Raw genomic sequence first — 20,068 nt, forward strand, 5'->3', positions numbered from 1 at the left:
TCCTTCATGATGTCCTTGGATATTCTGGTTGCTAGGATTGCTTGGAAGGGTGTTCCAATAAGATGTAAGAGTCGGGTTCTAATGGTAATTGTGGCTTAACAGAGGGAACTCAACCAATGCCCAAGCATCTGTTATGGTGGTGGCATGTTGTAAAGGGTCTGCTTTGAATGAGTCACCCCTCTCCTATCGACAGCTTGGACATTAATGGTCCCATGGCATCTTCTTGGGAATAGCAGCTGTGGTAACCCTATTGGTGTGGCTGAATTCTCTTTAGATTGTATTCTCTAGCTGTTTCTGCGTAGATCATTGTTTACTTGGCTTACTAAATAATGTTCTTTTTAATCACCGCATCTGATTCTGAAAAGACTCCAAAAAGCTGAATTACTGAAGTGAGGTGTTTTTAGAGATGACCACTAGGGGTGCACTTCCGTCATTTTTGACCTCTGCAACTGTGACAACAGTGAGTTAGTAAAGAGAAAATATCTAGAAAAATCACAGTGCCACACCCTTCACACTTTAGGGGGCCTTTGAAAAAGACTAAACACCCGAAAGTTTGCCTAAATGCTTATGAAATTCCTCCTGGTCACAAAAAATACATTGTTTTGAAACGTTTAATTGTTAAAAAATAAATAAATAAAGATCTATCCAGGTCAAACAAGAGACTTATTCCACAAATTAGTTATACATTTGGCATCTTAACTACAGCACTGGTGTCCATGGCAACCACACAAACAGTTTGACATTGAAGTTTTTCATTATCGGCATGTTTAACAATAACATTGCATATTATCTCCCCCCCCCCCCGCCCCCCCCCCTCTGACATAACTATGCTAGCCCGTGTTATAATCACTTAATGTGTTTATTCACCCATGTGTGTCTTCACACATTAGCAGAATCTCAGATAAGCAGGCTGCTCAGATGGTGCAAGGCTGAAGTGTGCACAGATTCCTCAGATGCTGCCTGGAACAAACTGCTCACATTCTCTGACAGGCCAAACTTTGCAGGCATACAAAAATCCATGGCACTGGTACAATTGGGGTTTCCATGGTAAACAAGAAAACACCTTTCGAAATTCCAAGATCTGCCTACGCTATCTTCTTCTAATGGTGAGCAAACAAGAGCTTTTCTTAAATGTGCAGGTATGCCCCCTTTTTTTTTAATGCACAACCCCTTATAAACGTTTCCCATAATAAAAGTATAGCACAGTGTGATAATGAGGGCATGATAAAGCATATGTAAGCAATGTAAAGTATAGTAAGGTATGGTAAAGCATATAAAAAACATGGTAAAGCATTGAAAACGATGGCAAATGCATTGTATAACCATAGGAAAAGCATGGTAAAATACTGTGGTAGACTTTTATAAGGGTGCATTAAACCATTGTAATATGTGCTAAGCTTATTATTATTGTTTTATTATGCATTTATTTGGCAGACATCTTTATCCTTTATCAAAGTGCACATTCCATTGTAAGCTGTTTTGAAAGAATCTGTAACTTATTTAGACATTTGTTAGTAATTCATGAACCAGCAATGGAAAGACGTCAAGGAAAGGGTGATAATGATTACAAAAACAAACTGTGCCTTCTTAAATCTTAGTTTGACCATATAAGCTATAAAATCCCAACGATTTCTTTGTTTTTTCTAGCAGCATTTTACACCGTCTAACCTACTAATCACCCCATTGAAAGCAATTTAATTGTGGCCACAAAAGGGACCCAAGTGGGACATTTTGTACAGAGACGTGTTTCCCAGATGAGGAGCATGCTTTTACTAGGAGATAAAAAGCGGCCCCAAAGTGAATCGATTACAAGTTTGTGAGTCAGTCCCTTTTTCACCCCAAACGAGTTTACACCTCTACAGAAAGAGGTTAGCAGAAAAAAGCAAGGAGCGAGACCTAGCAAGTAACTGTGATATATGCCCAACCCATACGGAACAGACAGCTGGTGCTTATTCATAATACTGAGCCCTATTCACAAACTTGATTTATATTCATAAAAATATTATTTAAACAACGCATGCACTGGAGTACATATGACTCTTTCATTGAGCCCCTTTTCCCGCCCCTCTCAATTTTCTGAATTTTGCAATCATTCTAATGGTTCTGTTGCTTTAAAATTGTGCTTTGCTTGTTGCCCAATCTAACTGGCTACTTGCAGGTCTATGAGTGTTTCCAATGCTTGTTTTTTTTTTAACTCCCTGGACTTCATGTGATATCTTGACCTTTCACCTCCACCTGCCTCATGTTAAAACACAAACCTGTGTTCACTTAAGGGGGAAGGGTTAATACCACTGCAGGAGCGCCTGTGTTGTGTCCTTTTCTTTTTCTGGATTGCAATTCCGCTGATGGGCTCTAAAATAAATGTGCAAGAGAAGAGTATTTAATAGTTTCAAGGTGAGATTAATGTGGCAGTAAATAGGGAAAGGCAGTGCACTGTCTATCAATACTTTTCAATCTATTTCACTGAGTAATTTCGCTCCTGGCACCACACATCGAAGCTAGAATGGCCAGGCCTCTGCCGCACGGTAAATTATTACTATATTACACTTTATAACTGCAATTGCCTCTGAAAAGATATATATATATATATATATATATATATATATATATATATATATATATATATATATATATATATATATATATTCCACTTTAAATGATGTGACAGATTATGGTGACAGTTTCTGCTCATGAGCTCAGGATTAATGTGTTTCTGGCTGTGTTAAGATCATGCATCCAAGGTGTGCCAGGTGCATGAGTGTGATGAAGCTGATTGATGTTTTTACTGTTTGTTTTACTGTCTGTTTTTACAAGGGTCATCTGAGAAAAAAACTTGTTCTAATTCTGCAGTACTGTGTGGCAAAGTCAACATATTAATGGCAGCCTTGGCAAGTGTAGGAAACGTGGCTCTCCACTAGGTGTATACAAGAGCGCGGTTTTATGACAGCTTTCATCAGCTGCCAGATCACGTTTAAGATCCGTCAAGTCGGTCAGTCACTTGTTATTGCATAAATTCCATCTAGGCTACCAGCATATTTCCAATAACAAAAAAGCACTGCAAGTTGGACGATGTCTCCTGAGCTCGCTATACTTTGTTTACTTACTTGGTTACTTACTAATTTCAGCACAGTATTGTTAACTGGTATGCTTCTTTTGATACTTTTCACTGCCATCACATAAGGTGTAGGTGTATGTCATTCGAGCTGATTGGGAAAGCCACAAGCAATACAAAATATACCATATTTATTTTGATTCAAAATAACAGCCATTTTTTATTTATTTACGTTTTAGTGTTAAAATGTGACATTTTTTTACTGACTGGCCTTAATGGACAGTTGGCAACCTTAAGCCAAATGCAGTTTAACGTGGCTTACTTCTTTCTCAATTGCCAATACAGCAAAGGCAGTGAGCTTTCCTTGCTTTATTGTTGATCCGAAGTGTTTTTTGACACTCTTCGTTAAAGAAAATTCTTTCTCCAGCACAGATTTGCATTCTTCTTCTTCCCGATTCTTGTGTTTATGCTTTGCTGCCCATGAAAGAGACATCGTTTGCTGTATTCAAGCAAAATCCAACTTACTGACCTGGAGTTTACTTGTGTCGCCGTGTGAAAGTGAGCAAGACAGTAAATTCCGGGTCAGCCAGTTTCATTTTGTGTGAACACAAGTGAGATACACTGCCTCGTTGAAATGTGATTGAGTGAAGTTTGCGCGCAATTCTGTAAAAAAAAATAATAATAAATTCGTTTTGGGCCCTCCTCCCCCATGACTTTGCCTAGTTTGCCTATGCGTTAATCCGGCTCTGTCTGCCGGTGTCTCTGGGATAAGATTAACTTCCATCCCTGACAGCAGAGTCAAACTGATGACCTTCGACTGCTTGACAAATGAGTTAGCCAATTAACAGGAGCAGACAGGTTAAAGCAGCGATCTCCAATCAGAGCCACAGCAGGGGACAGCCTGAACACAGCCTTGTGCTTCTGAGATGCTATCTCTGCCTCCACGTTCCTCTAGAGTGCCCGATGAAGTTTACCCAGTCAATCTGTGTCCTTTTAAGACAGCGCAATCTGTTGCCTGAGTGTACAGCTGAAACATGGGCTGACTGAGTGTGGCTGGGTGGAGATACCAAAGACAAGACGGATGTCAAATATGTGTAACACCTGCCTTGCTCAACTTGCTTATAACAAATCAGAAAGTTTTCTGTTACCAACCTAAGCATGAAGTCCCCTACTTCATTACTGGAAAATCGAGCCAGTAAGACAGGTCTAAAGTAGTGAATTTGAAAATCTCAAGAATGTAAAACTATGCAAAGTTTCAAACAGGAAACTCACCTGCAAACATGATCATTTGATTGATAGAAAATGATATTCAGCCATCACCAAAAGTCAAGCAGACTTAATGAGGTGACTCTCACATTGATGTCAACCTTCACTCAGTGTCAGCTACCATTAGTAATTAAGCCAGGCACATTTAAAATCTCTTTGCATTCTATATAGTTCTATTACCTCCTCCTCTCCAACCTCCACCTCATTTTCAACCTCAGGAGTTGTTGTGACTGAAATATATTGCCTTCCTATTGTGTCAGTATATCCCCACCTGTTATTACACAATTAATATGTTTCATTATGTTTCACTACTCAGAAAGAGGAATTCCTCTAAACGTTTAAAAAAAAATTGTATTTTGTGAGCAAAAATAAACCCTCAAAAAGGAAGAAACGAAACTACATGTGTTCAAATGCTAGACCGGTCACCACCAGTTTAAAGTAAGGGAAAAACATGCAGTTTTTGATAGTCAGGCAGCTATAAAAAAAAAAAAAAAGTGTTTGCACTTGTCTCCGGCACTAGCAAACCTTGGAAAATTGGTTTCCGCCTGCTATTGATGCAGTCTGAGAGGACACACAAAGAAACACAAACACACAGGGCCACTGCTCGGCCAGCCCACTTCACTTCACATTATATAAGGCCGAAGCTTCTTTCATTCCTCTGCTACGAGGCAAACCCAAGGCCAGGCCCACATAGGACAATACAATAATATAGAAACTACCTCTTGAATAGTCAAACCCTCACTGGAACTGTGTGGTTACACACCACAACACTTTGCTTACTGTTCAAAATAAAAGATGCTTAACATCGTATGATATGAAGCAACATTATTATTGCTGATGTCATTTTTAATATTACTGTGTGATTTATGTTACCGGTTAATCAGGTTGTCATGTAGGTTTTTTTGTTTTTGTTTGTATGTTGACATTCATTTGTAGCTTGTTTGTGATGTGTTCTTTGGCAAGATAAGAGAGGTTACATAAAGTACACTCTGATGCCCAGCTCTCGCCAAATGCAGCAGGCACATACATAGACAAAAGAAACAGAACTATGCTGAATATAATACAGCCTAATCCGTAGAAGTGATGTACAAAATAACTATGGCATTTGGCATGAATACAGTCTGGAAAAACAAAGAGATTTGTAACACTCCAGGGGGAGAAAACCCCCCTCTCTTCCATGGCTAGAAGCACTTTGTATTGGTTTTGTTGTTGGGTCACAGCTTTGAGATTCCACCTTGCTATCTGTCTGCTCAGCAGCTAAATACAATAACAATATATGAGTCTGTTTTCTGCCAGGGAGAAATGAGTGTAAAAAAGATCTTTTTAACCACAGAAATTTATTCAAGGGCCTCCGAGGTGACGAAGAATAGCACTGCTTTTGCATGAATAACTGCACACAAAGATCTACTGTCAGAAGTCGCGCCATTGGAAAGAATAACTAATGCGAGGAAAGGTTGGATGGATTTAGGTTAAACTATATAGAAAAGTATGACTTTATTTCTGATGTAATTACTCTTTAAGAATGCAGTTAGTCATTCCAATGGTTTCTTGCAGCTTTTCATCCCTCGAGGAAAGAGGTTTTAATTTCTTATGGGAACATGACGTAACATAAAGGGTTTTAATTCAGCTATGGAGCCAAATGATTTGGGCACTACTTCATGTGAAAATGGATTGAGAAGGCCGACAGTAACTACAGTGACCAGCTCACTGGGCTGAATTCATTATAGTATAATTTATTTGTATCTGGGAATTGCTTAGAACCTCCTGCCAATGCTTCTCCTTGTCCACATTAACAAATAGATATCTTATTTATTCTATGATCTTTGTATGCTCCTGGTTAAGTTGGAACCACATGTTTTTGTATCGTTTTCCAGGACCCCCGTGTAAATGAGGCCTTGGTTTCAATGTGTAAATCTCTTGGTTAAATACATTTAAAAAAAAAAGTGTAGTATTTTGCATGGGCAGCAGTGTGGAGTAGTGGTTAGTACTCTGGACACTTGACCGGTGGGTCGTGGGTTCAATCCCAGGTGTGGGACACTGCTGCTGTACCCTTGAGCAAGGTACCTAGATTGCTCCAGTAAAAACTGTATAAATGGGTAACTGTATGTAAAAAAAAAAATAATAATAATAATACTTTTTGCAATTGCATAAGGGTGCTTGAAACTGCATTTTAAAGTCGATTCCAGTGTTAGCAGGCATCTGATGGTGTAAAGGACCTGGGGTCTAATGGGCTCAGATGATCTGTGATGTGCCTGAGGGGAGGTGGGACGTGTTACAGGGTGTTTGAGTCTCCCTGTCCATCCCCTTTAACACAAAACAACTGTAATGATATAACTGGATTTTTTACTGGGCTACTCTTGAGAAATTCCCCATGGCTATGATTACTCCTAACCTCGTTTTACTAGCAGATTTGTTTCCTTTTTAGCGTGGAATCTACATACACATAAATGCTGCACAAGAACATACTGCAGCATAAAGAAAAAACTATCACGATGTGTCAACAGGAACCCATACATATCAAAGAAATAATACATTCACTGGAGAGACATTCCGTGCATAAGGTAAGTGAAATACATTTTGCATGCTTTGGAAGGTTTCCATTCAGAGACATTGTGTGTGAATTTCCATTTCACACACAACATCTCTGAATCAGTAATTGTTTGTCACCTGGTGGCTAATTACTAATGATTTTGCATGAGAGCAGGGCATAAAATCAATGGTAATTTCAAGGCTTGTCTTAGCTAGGAACCATAATTATATTCCGGGGTAACCATTGATCTTCACTGTGGCACTATCATTTACAACGGTAATCACATTCACATTGGGAAATGATTGACACAGTCTGAGGTAAATGAGTAAATAGCTATCTCATTTTAATGTGTTTTTTTTTTACCTTATGGCGTTTCCAATCACTCTGAATAATTATCTTGCATTCATATTAAACTACCGTACATTTTTTAAATGCTTTAGCTGAATACATCCTACTGTTGAGTGCTAAGTGTCTATAGAGCAGGTCACACCAACAGCATTAAAAGGGCAGAAATTGTTTTTGTATTTCATAATTCAGCACTATTGAGTGTTAAATAGCTATTGATGAAGGACAGGACTTTGCCTGACTTTCAGGGAAACGTATTTGAAAAAGCTAACGTGTGCAAAACATTTACTGACCTCTAAACTGTTGCATCGTTTGGCACACATCCCCAGTGTGGACTTTTTAAATGTGTTTCAACCTAGCAAGTACACTTCACTTGCCAACAGATCTTCAATATTAGAGTATGGTATAATATTTAGCACTCCAGCCGAGAAGCATCCTGGCTTATTTCTAGTTCATGGTATAGTAGAGCGACTGTATGTGTGGTTTCCAGATTTCTGATTTAAGTGGGCTTAAGCAACAATGTTTCTCTCCCTGGGAAAATATATGGAGTAATTAGATTTCGGTGGCTCGCTACCAATATGTTTACATATGAATGCGTGTGTAGATGGCAAATGTCACAGTCCTGCAGGCAAACCAATGTAATGGCTGTCATTTATAAGATGGCAAGAATAGAGGAAGCAACCTGATTGGATATCTTACAGCAGGGGTCCGCATTACCCTAAACAGGGCCCAGCCTGTTACACTTGCCCATCAGCTGCAGCTTTGAATCCAAGTTACTTCACCGCAGTATTTTATTAATCTTTTCTTTGTTTTCTCATTAGTGCACTGGCAGGCTTTTTATACATTATACTGTAGTAACAATATCTACCTCATAATCTACATCTGGACCCCTATTAAATATATATTCTGATTCTTGAAATCTATTTTTGTTTACGACTGTAAGTCACCCTGGATAAGGGTTTCTGCTAATAAATAAATAAATAAATAAATAAATAAATAAATAAATAAATAATAATAATAATAACATATCACTGTTGTTAAAACAAGCACATATGAAATTGGGAAAACAAAGAGAAACTTAAAAAAACAACAACAAAAAAAAAAACACAGATGAATACCAGCACCTTAAAGCTTCCTGGGGTCTATTTTAATGATCCAAACAGTGGCATATCATGGACCTCATCTCACTGCATGTTTGGGTCAATATATCAGCCCTTGAGGAAAGCACTAAAAGTATTCATACAGAGAAAGAGCAGAGGTTTTAAGATCGCCACTGTTTAGATCATTAAAATATACCCCACTGATTGATTGCCACATACCAATAAACTTTTTGACAAAGTTTTGACAAAAAGTATTTTTCAGTGACTCCAAACGGCAATGCATTCTCAACACACTATGTTTTCATGGCTTCTCGTTTTGGAGAAGTGGCTCTGCTGGTTTTGAGGAGATGATGTATTTTCTGTATTCTTTCTTACCCTGTGTTCTGACTTTTCCCTGCTTTTTTCACAACCAGTACCTGTGCATTATTATCAATATTTGCTGAAATTTTAGCTGGACTGGCATGATGAGCAGAACTATAACAGAATAGAAAGGTAGAACAGAAATAGAATTTTTGACAAATAAAAGTAATTCCTAACCTCTCTGTGACAGAGACAGAATGATTCTAGGTGATAGATCTCCCTCCCGACCTGTGATGACGCAGTGTAAAGGGAACAGAGTGCCCTGGACTGGATGGCCAGACAATTCATTCCCAGGGTTACGTGGAAGTCGGCCATCTAGAAAGGGGACGTAGCGAGGTGAGCTGTTCCTTTTGTTATGGTTACGGACTAACCGGAAAGGAGTGTAAAATATATCGTGAGTGTTTGTTTTTGTCGTGTCTAATACTGTGCTTGTTTTTAATTTATTAGATGGCTAAACATGATCCAGGAGCTGTCACTTAAGGCCAGCACAAACCTGGACAACACTGCACCTTTGTTCATGTATTGAATTGTATTTCACCACTTGCACTGAAAGCACCACTAGGGACTTGTGATCTTGTGTGTATTTGTGGGTGATAAAGTAACTATGTTATTATTTGGGACTGCAATCCATGCTTTACAACAGTGCAGTATACATTGCTGTGTATTGCCTGGGATTATTATTTCGGGTCACAAGACCAGGATTATTAAAATAAACACAATTGTACCTGGATTATCTTTTCAATGATCACCGCATCACTCCTGCACCTGCACACTGCAAGCCACTTTGCCACACTCTCAAACAAAGCTCTTTGTGTAATTTCTCAAATGCACGAAGTAGCGATCATTTCCATATGTCTGTCACTGTGTGACAGTGGAAGGTGGCCTCAATCTGTCGAAAGCTTTTGGAGCAGTAGCTTCACCTTCTTCAGATACAGCAGAAGACTTTGGAGTGGAATTTAGTGAATAAATATTCAAACTTTCTTACACTCTACAACAATTGCAAAGGGAGCACATTGACTAGCGCTGCCTCAAATGCCTGCCAACCTTTGATCATATAGTCTAGATTGCTGTGAACTGGTGTCATGTGCAGTTTATGAAGTTGCTTTACTTGTCTCAGTAAAATATGCTTGAAACAAAAACACTGAATAACAAAGAAGCCCTCTGAGAACTCTTGGCATGACCCACTATAAAACACAAGGTGTTAAAAAATACATAAAGAGGGATTATTTGGCAAAACTTTTTGTCAAAGAACTAATTTTAAAGGAGGAAAAATATTATTTTGAAAATGTATCATTTTAGCGGTTCAGTTAAAAAAATAAAAGCAACTATGATAACAATACTGCAAAAGTATTTATGCTAATGAATATACTGTATAAAAAGTATATAAATGGCAGAGTGTCTTTCACCTACTGCAGCTGAGCCTTCTTACAAAAAGGATGATGTGAAGTTATTACACACCTGATGTGTGGTTATTACACACCTGATGCATTGTTATTACATTCCTGATGTGTAGTTATTACACTTCTGATATGTGGTTGTTACACTCCTGAGATGTGGTTATTACATTCCTGATGTGTGGTTATTACATTCATGATGCAATGTTATTACACATCGGATGTGTGGTTATTACACTCTTGACGTGAGGTTATTACACTCTTGATGTGAGGTTATATATGTAAACGTACAGGTTTCAGAACCAAGCCCGTCCCACTTAAATGTTAATTTATTTGTGGAGGCAGCAGATACAGCATGACATAATGAGTTACATAAATGACATAGCTCTGCTTTTGAAAGTGAAATTTTCACATGAACACATGCTAAAACACACTACCAATAACTTGATTATAAACTCCACTCACCAACTTTTGCACGATATAAAATTAGATTAAATACAGTCATTTTTAATACCAATCCAATTTTCTTTGTCTGGAAAGGTAACAGTATTAAATTCTACTAATCAACTGCTTTGTATTTGTTTTATGTTTTAGCACAGATGCCTTGAATGCATGTGATTGTAATACTGCTGCTGTCTTACTCGATGTCCTTCAAAACTTTGCTGACTAAATGTTTCAAGGTAAATAGATAGAGATTTACAGCTTTAGCTTATAAAACCTTTTCATGGTCGTGCATCCCAAGGTGAAGCACAGAATCTAATGAGAAAAAACAAAACCAAGGGGAGGCCAAATACAAATAGGCTTTAAGTCAACTTTTTTAAAATTCCGAGAAGAGACACACTTTGGAATATCCTTACATTCCAAAGGAAAGGCTCTGAAACATGATGGACTGCACAGCACTGTTTTAATTATCTAGAAGGTAAGAGGAAGACTGGGGATTAAGCCTTTCCCATTTTAGGGTCTACTCAGTTTTCAGTCCCCTTATAAAAGTCTACCATAGTAAAAGCATATCAAAGTGTAATTAAGCACATCGAAAGCAAGGTAAAGCACTGTAAATGATAAAAAAAAAGTTATGGTAAAGCATATTAAAAAACATGGCAAACCATCGTAAACACGTAGTATAACCAGGGGAAAAGCATAATAAAACTGCAGAAATACTCTGGTAACCTTTTATAAGAGTCCTCACATTTTAATCAATAAAGAACAGTTAGGTGATTATCTGAGAATAGATAGAGGGATTATGGGACGAGACCATGTGTAAAATATCTGTTTGTGTTAAAACACTGCAGGTACGTTACTCATTTAGCTCCTTCTCCGGCAATGAGAAATAAATGAAGGAAGTTCAAAATACTTTTTACAGGTAACATACATTTTTCAATGCTATGCCTACTCCTGTGTGTAGCATCATTCTTAAAGCTGTGATAATGTCATACCTGTAAACAGTACAACTTGACATTAACTTTTGTAATGCAGGTAGTATATGTAGTAGTTTATATATTACCAAAGGCAGTATTAATAAAGCTTATACACTCCTAATGGTGGCGCCATAATGACAAGCCATAATGCTTTATTTTGCTATTGCTAAATAAATGCAAGATTTGTAAGTTGAATTATTTCTATGCAATAAGAAATGGAGAGGATGCAGCTAGAAGGAACCAAGAACCTATATGTTTGCAGCAAAGCACAATACATATCAGTTTTCTCAAACCCCACCCCTCCCTTTCATGATTACCAACTTGTCATGCTGTAGATTAACACAAACAGTTAAGCTAATTGTATTTGAAGGAAAAATAACAAGCTTGAAGCTTAACACACCAAAGACAAATTGCAAAGGAAAGAAGTAAAATGACTTGGCGATGTGGCTTTATTGTGTTTTCTTGATAAACAGCTGTTTCCAGTTACAATGCTCTGTGATTGCAGGAGGTAAATTGTGCAATGCTCAGCTTCATGACTGGACTCTGATGTGGTTGGGGTGCTATGATTCACTAAATGTTTTCTAAGCCTTCTTTAGTGCTGAGGTAATGTTTATAAAGTACACAGTTTAACATGAGGTGGGAGTTCATTCCATTGTCTGTGTACAGTCTAAATAAAATACATTGTTTTCTCCTAAATTTAATAGTATCAAATTAAAAGCCAGCTCTAGCTTTTTAGATGAAAACAGTGAACCACATCACATGATAGGAGAAGTCCATTTTTTTAAATGAAATTTTCCTTGTCATGTACAGAACAGACTTAAGTATGTGTGGCGGAGTGTCCCGCCCTTATTTATTATTATTTGTATTTTTGTTTGCGGCACGGATAAAAGCGCTGCGTCTTTTATTATATTTAAAAACCCTGTGAGGATGCATGGCTGATCAGCTACTTATTTAACTAGCTGACAGTCATGCATCCTTACCAAACGCGTGCAGACTCTGGCCGAGGGATAATAAGATAATTAACTACTACTAGTTAATCCCTCGGCCAGAGTATATAAACCTGCAGCTCTCTGCACTCGTGGTTGAGTGTAGAGGAGAGTACGGGAGAGCGGAGAGAGGAGAGCGCGAGAGCGCGAGGAGAATAAGACGTAATTAACAATTGCTAAAACGTGCTGGATTAGCCAGCACGACACTTACTTGTTTGTTTGTTTATTCGTTTGTTGTTTGTTTAAATATTTTATTTTTGTTTTGTTTATTAATAAATACGCTGAGTGCAATAGCATTCAGCTTCACCCGCCCATCCACTGTTTTGGTGTCAGTTACTTCCTGGTCCATGACGTCATCCACCTCACCACTGCAAGCCAGACTGTCACAGTATGCAATTTGTTTTACAAATATCCTTATTGACTTTTCTGTATGTGTTTTTTCCAGTGTTGTGAAGATCACCGATCAACTTGAGGCAACAGCAATTTGCTCCGAAGACTGAATTATAGCTCCTGCTGCCAGTCCAATAATAAATCAAAAAGTCAGAGCTTAATCTTTGTTAAAAAATAAATGCTTCAGTTCTTTTGTTCCAAACTACAACATTACCAAACTAACCATCAATTACAGAAGCATGCTCTTGCAGATGCGCTTGGTTATTGCAAACTTGTTGCATAAGACTTTGGAATTAAATACATCCATAACCTTCACTTTGGAAATGCTTGCCGTTTTCACAGTTAAAGTACACCATTTTTCTTGGCCGAGCAAAATGAATAAGGCACAATGTCTTGGCACAGAGGTTGACTACCGATTGTTTTCACAGGATCATGACATAGTCAGGACATATGGCATAATATCGGGGAAGGGTAGAATAGGGCTGGATATGTGAACATTTCTACAGGTAAATCTAGGTTTATTTTAGTTAAATAGGTTTATTTTGAGCACCCATATACTTTATATAAGTAAAACTTCTTCAGTCTTTGCATGCTAAAAAAAAAAGAAGAAAAAAACATTTTTTTAAGGCTTTCATTTTAATAGGGCTTACTGTATCAGATCAAGAACAGCAGTCCACGTTCAAGAAAGGCTTTCAGTGCACTCGTTTCTGTTCAATTCACAGTTTTCTTTTGAGTGGAAATTGACATTGTTTTATACAGCAGTAATTGTGTATGTGCTGGATGCACAGTTCAACTATTCTTATTGAAAATGCATTTTGTGTAACTCCCTGTACACTGTTCCGGTTTATACAGCTGCACTTAGTGGTTTTTTTGTTGTTGTTGTTGTTAATATGCATACTAATATTCACAGCCAATAGTTTCCCCTGTGAATTACCAATCACTTCTGACGTCATGAACAGTGAGAGCCATGGTCAACTTGCACCAGACCACAGGAAACACAAAAGAGACACAGAAGTCTCTCCAACATAATGGCATTCTGTGCATTGTACTGGTACTGTATATTTTATTATGTTGGTATAGTAAATGACTGTGACACAAAACCTGGTCTGTAATGCTGAAATATGATAACCTTTTTTTATGTACCCCAATGGGTTTTGAAAAGCAATTAGTTGTTGAAAAAAAAAAAATGGAAAAGGCAAACAGGCAGGATTAGCAGAAAAGGGCAACCAGGAGCCTGATTTCTCAGGTTACTATATTATAAAAATGATATCACTTCCTGCGGACACAATGAACACATTCTCTGCTCCAACTGTATCAGACGTGCTCAACGACACCCCCAGGACGAATCTGTTTAAAGCAGACGTCTGTTTTTGTATGTATTTTATGAACTTCATAAGCAACATTGAAAACGTCGAGAGAGTTATTTAGCATGATGCTTGTAAAATTATACAGTGATAATCCCACATCCATCTGTAGTGGAAAAGTTCACATTTTTCACTTTTATAACGAGCAGCTCGAAAAGGACTACCTCGTCAGTCTTACGGAAAAAAAAGAGATTGTCTTAATACTTAATGCTTGCAGCGGATTAAGTAGTTTTCTAGAAACATAAAAACAACCACAACTGAAAAGCTTCACATAGTCTAATCCTACAAGTGTGCTAAATACCACGACTCTGTCCTATAATTTCTTAATTTAAATTGTCTTAAATATGTAGCAGAATTGAGCCAAAGGAAAGAAATGTTTGCCGCACCGTAATGTAAATGTTAATGTTTGTAATTATACATTTGTCTCTAAGACATATGTTTTGTCTGTCTTCATCGTAATCCCTGATAAAGGAAGAAGCATGACATGTTTCTTCCTTTCCTTTTTATAGCAGGAACGTTCTAACTGAATCCTCCTTCGTACAATCAGTCTTTCTTCTAACCAGTTGCATTTCTTAATTTTTTAAAAAACAAATATTGTTGAATCGGTGCATCAAATGACTGAAGACAATAATTACTGACATACAGGTAGTGGACAAAAAAATGGAAACACCAATGTAAAGTCACTTAATAGGGCGTTGGGCCACTATGGTATCCCGCTCTGTGGAGTTATCGGCGGACCGTTTTTGATGAAACTGGCTGCTCGCACCCCAGGTTGAAATTTGCAGTCAATTGATCTGCAGTTGCTCGCCTGTTTTGCCTTGCACTTCGAATTAATGCACGGATATCACGATCCTGGAGTATGCGCTTCCGCCCACTGTTGCCCTTTGCTGATGCTGTCTTTCCCTCGGAGTTCCATGCCGACATCACCTTAGACACCGTTGCTTGTGAAACATCAGCAAGTTGAGCTGTCTTGGTCACTGAAGCTCCTGCCAAGCCATAACTATAGGCAACCAGGCCTTTCCAGCATTTTTATACATGACCCTAAGCATGCTGTGATGTTATTTGCTTAATTAACGCATGAGCCACACCTGTGTGGAAGCCTTTGCTTTCAATACACTTGGTGTCCCTCATTTACCCAGATGTTTCCATTTTTTGTCCACTACCTGTATATACAGTATGTGCTTTAATTAATATTACATGTTAAATGCATTCTGTCCCTTTAAGCAAATTCCTTATTATACCGCATTATAACGTGTTTCTGTTTCTAAGGAAGTAGTAAACCATACATGCCACAGAGCACTGCAGAACAGAACCGATAATCTATGGTTTAAATATTATTTGCAATTGCTCATAATGTCCTTTATCAATCCCTCATTCCCACCATGCACTCAGGGTCTCCCAGAGTATTGCAGAGTGACTGATAAGCACTCATTTTCAATGCACTGATGGAGGTCATTCATATCCCATGGTGGGAGTTGAGTGATACCGAGTGATTTGATCTCGCCCCAGAAGAAAAAAGACTGGGGGCTTAAATAACAAATCCAATACCGTTTCACCAGGATTAATGAGATTCTCTGTATAGCTCCATCAGTTTCAATAGGAAAACCCATGCTTTCTGTATCATAGTTATCAACTGCTCAGGCTTTTGCAACTCAGGCACATCTATGTCTATATTAAACCGTACAAGGAAAAAACATTTAAACCTATATTGCCAAACATTGCTGTTTATTATTTTTTTGTTTACAGTAAGATGCACCATTTCTGAATCCTCATATTTCTCCTCATATTTATTTGATAATGCGCACTCACACACATACACACACACGCACACACACACACACACACACACACACACAAAAGCAAAGAATTTTGCAAACATACTGTTAAGCACGTCCATAAGAAAAATGGTCCTTTCTTAAAAAAAAAAAAATAAATAAATCAAGGCTGGCAAAACAGATCAAGGCCTTGCTGTTCTTTTTGTAGTTTTTTATTTTTTTTTAAAGACTTTCTCGCTCAGTAAGAATTTAATCACATTTACTCCAGAATCTTTTGTGTCCTGAGAGAAAGCTTTTTCTTTTGCCTGTGAGTTTACTCGGTTTACACCCTAGAATAGAGTTGCATTTCCTTTCTGAAGCAGGTCTCAAGAGCCTGACAGGGCACATCTTCATTACAATTCCTCACTACAGATAATAATATAATATATTAATATAGCACCTTTCATAGTGGACCACCATCACAAAGTGCTTTACAGGGGTAGGCTGTGAACTGTGCATTATATACACACAATAGGACACTGATTTAACATCTCATCAGCAGGATGGAGCACAAGGAGATAAAGTGACTTGCTCAGGGTCACACAGTGTGTAGCAGAGGTGGGATTTGAACCAGTGACCTTCTGGTTACAAGCCCTGGACTTTAACCACTGGACCACACTGCCTCCTAGATAGTTTGCCTCCTTCTGCATTAAACATATGGTCCCTATGTGAGCAGAAAGGCCATTGCTAAATTAGACATGTTGCAACAGGAAATGCGGCGATAAGGCAAGAATTAATTTCTCACTTGCTTGGGAAATTTTTGTTACAGAAATGACTTTATAAATAATTTTATAAACAGATCAGCTTGCATCATGGACTGCAAAATTTCACAAAATTATCAAATGTGACACAAAGGGAAATGCTTTTTTTATTGTTGATTACAAGGTACAACATGCAAAGATTTACACTACCAGTGCTCTTACAGAAGGGATATTGAAAATATTTAGATTGTTGTATAAGATTCATCATTCTGCTACAAAGGGTGTTGTTTTTAGATAAATGACTGCCAGTTTAATCAATTTTGCTTGTACCAAGCGGCCACTTGCTGTTGCCAGCCACTAAATCTCAGGCTCATTGATAAACTCCTAATTGCACATGAGATCTGGGTTTCTATTGTTATATCTTATTAATACATTTACAAATAGGTTTGATGAACTAACTATTCACACCGTAACTGCTTCATATCCCTCACTGATGTCACCCCACATTCCCGGTTTTCTGAAATGGATCGGCTCCCAACCGCAGAACTACTTTCACAATTCACAGAGGGCAAATTAAACTCCATTACACAAAAACAAAAAGAAAAGAAAAAGGCACCGTGATTGTAAAAATGTGTTTAAGAGTGTTGCTGGAATTTCTACAAGCAGGACAACTCATAACAGAGGAAGCTTAAAAATACCCATGTGAACAATACAAACTAATATTGCTTACTTATAAGCGTTATTAGTTTGTATTCTTTGTCATATGGGTATTTTCCGCATGGATGTTTTACAAGTTTAATATGCATTCATAAATGTTAACAACAGTTTTACTCTGTTGCTGGAAGCATGCACAATAAACAGAAATATGTGTATCAGATATAGCGCATTATTTTAATGAGTGTTAGTTTGTCGGAATGCAATTCACAGTTCATAAAGTTAGCTTCCCTCCATTTATCAGTGACGCATATAACACAGTGAAACTTATTTATGTGTTACTTCCATCTGCACACTGTGAGACATGGATTATACAGTATTGTATGTTCACATAATACATGTGAACTAGGTTGCTATTTATAAAACAAATTTGATCTCTTCTTCCTAAAAAAACGAATTTATTACTCAATCAAACATTAAAAGTTTGTTGAAGTTTAGGCATTGTCACAAAGGTATAGTTCAGCAAGACATATAATTAATGAAAAAAACATGCTTTAAAAAATTTTTTCACTGCATTTAATGTATTATGCATTGTATTTTACTGTATCTTGTAAAGCGCTTTGTGATGGTGGTCCACTATGAAAGTCGCTGGGGAGTTGCAGTGAACATACTGGGTGATGAGAAAGTAAGTTTACCACATCAATGATATGGTGAGTTGATGTGGTAAACTTACTTTCTAATCGCCCTGTATATTGAGCATTCTAAATTGGGGAGAAAACAGGGGGAAACTATTTGGACACTCAAAATTAAAAAAAATACCATCCGTTCTGAATTGTTGTTTTCTTTAGCTCTAAAAGCTTACGAACATTTAGCATCATTCATGGTAAATACAACAGGGCTGGACTTTGTTTATGTTCCATATTATTTTAAGGAAAATGTTTATGTTTGTGGACATGGACATTTTCCACTCTCACATTGCTAAAATAAACATTTCTTGTTATGCTTCTAAAAGGACATACTTTTACAAACTAGTTTGTGATAACATCAAATTTGACATTTTAATTCTGTATCTAAAAATACACTTTGCGATGCAATCACCAGGCAACGTTACTCTTTCTGCAGTAAGAATGACAGCTACTGTAATTAGCAAAAATAAACATACCACCTGAATGCATAGGTTCAAATTGTCTAATTAACTACCTTTTTATCTACCAGTGGGCAGAAAATATGAGCATAAAAATAAATAAAAAATGTGTTGATTAAAGTTAATTATTTATTTTTAGACCTAAATATATGAATGTTGGGCTTGTCAACATCTGTATCACTGCATATGCTCAGGATTTTAATTTATGTATGTTTTTCTGTAACCTTGGACTATAAAATGTCTCGGAATCTGTTGGAATATAAGCCTCGCCCAGGACAACTGGAAGCTGCTAGAGACTGGAAAATGCTGACAGATGTTGGTCAACGGTTTATTTTTCCACCTGAGATTGCCACCACTAACTTTTGACCAGATATTGTCTAGTGGTCTGGATCAACACGCCTTGTTCACCTGGTAGAGTTAACAATGCCAAGGGGGGATGCTGTAGATGAGGCGTATGAGAGGATGAAACTGCGGTATGCTCAACTAGCAGAACAGCGAGGATGGAACAGCGAGGGTGGAGAGTCTGGGTTTACCCAGTGGAGGTGGGTTGTCGAGGATTTGTGGCACACTCTACAACCCGGTTTCTCAGAGACATCGGATTTAGTGGTCAAGAGTTGCGTCGCACATTGAAGAACTTATCTGAAGCAGCAGAGAGGAGCAGCAACCGGCTGTGGTTGAGACAGAAAGATTCTGGTTGGAGATCTCAAGCACAATAGAAAGAAAGAAACGCTGAAGTATGGGTAAATAAGCTGGGTTGAGTTGAGTGGGGGACGGAGCAGGGTGATGCTGGGACGCCAGAATCACTGTCGAGCCCTCTTGAGGTGTCGTGGGCTAGTCGACGAAACACTGAGGATGGAAGGTGCCCTCTTGAAGACCCCAGAGATGTACCCTACTTAGCTCAATCCAGACGGTTGTCATGCTGATGCGCTGGGGAGACCGCACTGTGGTTGATCCCCGGAGCCAGCATTGCAGCCATTGTGTGTGCTGATGCACTGGGGAGGTAAAATAAACTAATCGCTGGAGCCAGCATTACACTTCAGCCATCAACACCAGGCAGAAGGATATCTACATCATCAGATGGAAGGAAATGCAAATGCATGGAGACGCAGATGGATCACATTAGTTTACTGTAAAGCTACGTCTTAGTTGGTGCTTATCTAGATGAGAGCCGAGTTCATCTACTCTCATGTAATGGAAATCATATGGAGAGCAATATATGTTACATATACTAACACATACAATCCTTATATTGTAAATACTATGAAATCAGGCCAATTTCATAACCAATCCGTATATATATTTTATATATGAACATAAAACATAAAATGAAGAAAAATAAGAGGCATATAAGTGTAACATGTATTGCTTTTAATATATGTAAAATATGGGTTCTTTCCGTATGGGATACTTAAAGCCCCTTATTTCTCGCAACCAAAAATAAATAATATAAAATAAAGTGGAAGTGTCCTTTGGGATTTAAATGTGGATATCACATGAAGGATCCATTTAAAGGAATTCCTCTCAGAATACCTCTGTTGGTTATTTTACACTCT

At 37.9% G+C, this 20,068-nt stretch overlaps 1 long non-coding RNA gene across 1 annotated transcript; it reads left to right on the top strand.

The window, feature by feature from the left end:
- Positions 1-919: 919 nt before the first annotated feature.
- LOC131737621 (uncharacterized) lies at positions 920-9,498 on the top strand. Its single transcript, XR_009329268.1, has 3 exons — positions 920-1,106; positions 6,744-6,879; positions 9,101-9,498. It is a non-coding gene; the product is annotated as an uncharacterized LOC131737621 (long non-coding RNA).
- The last annotated feature ends 10,570 nt before the right edge of the window (positions 9,499-20,068 follow it).

The sequence above is a fragment of the Acipenser ruthenus genome, chromosome 7, assembly GCF_902713425.1.
Source record: "Acipenser ruthenus chromosome 7, fAciRut3.2 maternal haplotype, whole genome shotgun sequence".
NCBI lineage: Eukaryota > Metazoa > Chordata > Actinopteri > Acipenseriformes > Acipenseridae > Acipenser > Acipenser ruthenus.